Below are 2,762 nucleotides of genomic sequence, written 5' to 3'. Positions count from 1 at the left end.
TTTTTATCATTTAATTGGCAACAGTGAGCCTTACCTTACTGAGGTCAATCTTTGCTTCTCTTTAGCAGGCCTGCTCAGTTGCTCAGTAGTGTCCAACTCTTTGCAAGCCTGTGGACTGTAGCCCACCAGGCTCCTCTGTCCATGGGATTCTCCAGGCAAGAATCCTGAAGTGGGTTGCCATGCCCTCCTCCAGGGGATCTTCCTAACCCAGGGATCGAATCCGTGTGTCTTATGTCTCCTGCATTGCCAAGCAGGTTCTTTACTACTAGAGTCATCTGTGAAGCCTTTGCTCCTCTTTTAGTGCTAAGTAAATGCATTTTTTTATGAAGTAGGGTTTCCTGAGTGGTGCTAGTGAAAAAGGATCAACTGCCAATGCAGGAGATACAAGAGACTCAGGTTCAATCTCTGGGTTGGGAAGATCCCCTGAAGGGGGAATTGGCAACTCACTCCAGTATTCTTGCCTGAAAACTTCCATGGACAGAGGAGCCTAGCAGGCTACAGTCTGTGGGGTTGCAAAGAGTCTAACATGACTGAGTGAAAGAGCATGAACACACAATAATCAGGATAGCAAACTACCACACTAATCTCTGGTATCTGAGCTAGACTGGTTTGAATCACAGGTGACCTCAAAAAAATGTTCAAGGTTTGCATTGTATTTCTCTCCCACAGTGGCTTTGGGCTCTCAGACTCACCTCGATGGGAACTGAAAGAAAGGTCTTTGTGTGGAAGTTCAAATGCCTCCTAGAGGGTTGATAATAGAGACTGAAGTACTGTCCACACAAGACAGCTGCAGGGAGTAAAGGACTGATTTCCCAGCCAAACTCAGGTTTTCAAAGGAAACATGTCCTGTAGCATCCAAGACTTCTCAGGCTGAGGGGACCACAGCAGAGAGATTTTATAGCTCACCTGGCTTCTCATTAGGCATATTTCTGCTGTAACACCCATACTCTGTACCTGATTTCCCTGGGGGACAGTGGTCTGGACAGAAAGGAAAATTTTCCAGTTCATTCTTTGTTCCTTAGAGATCAGTTTACAAGGCAGGTGAATTCTGTTTTTATTACTCCTTCTCCTTAATTCTCCTGTGTCCAGAGGTCTAAACCATCCCAGCATCTTATCCCAGTCTGAGCTAAAGTTTCCTCAAAGTCTAAGGTTAAGAATTCTCACTTAATTAAGTCCCTCAGATCTTTAAAGTTTTCACTAGTGGTGAACACATAATTCCTGATAGTTCTAAACAATATTTTATGAGTGTGACAACTGTGTCCTTTCATATAAAACCTTAGGCACTACATTCCTTGGCTCCCTGACATTATTGCCATCTCAGTTAGGATTTTTATGCTTATATCAGAAGTTAAGAGCTGTCCTTTAGTACATCATTATGTTTTTAATTATGAGACAAATATAGATATTTTTATGCACTATAATCTAACAGCACATTATGTGGATTGTCTGCTTTAATTTTTATGGAAGTTCATGCTGTGATGTAGTCTTCTTATATATCATGACTTCATTCTGCATTATAGAAATGAGACACAGAGGGGTTTAATGCTCTGCTCCAAGGTATGACCAAGGAAGGGATGGAGTCTGGACTGGGTGTCTTGATTGTCAGAATGATTTTAGTTCATAAATTCTATGGCAGTGATTTACAATCAGAGATGACTTTGCAGCAGGTGATATTTTTCAGGGTCTAAACGGATCCTACACATGTAATACATAGGACAGCATCCAATACACAAAATTCAGTTCAGTTCAGTTCAATTCAGTCACTCAGTCATGTCCAACTCTTTGTGACCCTATGAATTGCAGCACGCCAGGCCTCCCTGTCCAACACCAACTCCTGGATTTCACTCAAACTCATGTCCATCGAGTTGGTGATGCCATCCAGCCATCTCATCCTCTGCCGTCCTCTTCTCCTCCTGCCCCCAATCCCTCCCAGCATCAGAGCCTTTTCCAATGAGTTAACTATTTGCATGAGGTGGCCAAAGTACTGGAGTTTCAGCTTTAGCATCATTCCTTCCAAAGAAATCCCAGGGCTGATCTCCTTATACTGCCTCAAATAAAATCAGGGAAAAGGAATTAAACTTATTCTAGTATAGCACTTTCCTAAGTTGACTATTCTTAAAAAGTACCAAGGATATGATTCAAATGCAGATTATGATTCAGCAGGTCTGATTCAAGGTACCAGGGACTCTGTATTTCTGACAATGTCCTACCTGTTCTTGATGCTGCAGGTCCTTCTCTGGGTAGCAAGAAAATGATTCTGTTAGATTCAGATATAAACAGTTTTAGGTCTTCATCAAGAATCTTCCATGTATGTAATTTTGAACATCTCACTCACTTTGTGAGCAGTGGTAAATTCTGTTTGATTTTTTTAGTGAGAGAAGTCAAGGGTGGGATGTTTTGAGAGAATAGCATTGAAATATGTACCTTACCATATGTAAAACAGATGACCAGTGCAAGATCAATTCATGAAGCAGGTCACCCAAAGCCAGTGCTCTGGGACAACCCAGAGGGATAGAGTAGGGAGGGAGGTGGGAGATGGGTTCAGGATGGGTGGGACACATGTATACCTATGGCCAATTCATGCTGGTATATGGCAAAAAACCATCAAAAATACCATATGGTAATTACCCTCCAGTTAGAGTAATCTTTTCAAAAAGCACTTTTGAGTGACATCAAATGATATATATCTGAGAAAAGACACTTTACTAGGCAGAATAAGATACTCAAAAGATAACCACACCCCATTCTCAAGACCTTTTGAA

This window comes from Bos grunniens, chromosome 7 (assembly GCF_055505025.1).
Source record: "Bos grunniens cultivar Pamir isolate PY7600 chromosome 7, Bosgru_T2T1.0, whole genome shotgun sequence".
In the NCBI taxonomy this organism is placed as follows: domain Eukaryota; kingdom Metazoa; phylum Chordata; class Mammalia; order Artiodactyla; family Bovidae; genus Bos; species Bos grunniens.
This window is presented reverse-complemented; position numbering follows the sequence as displayed.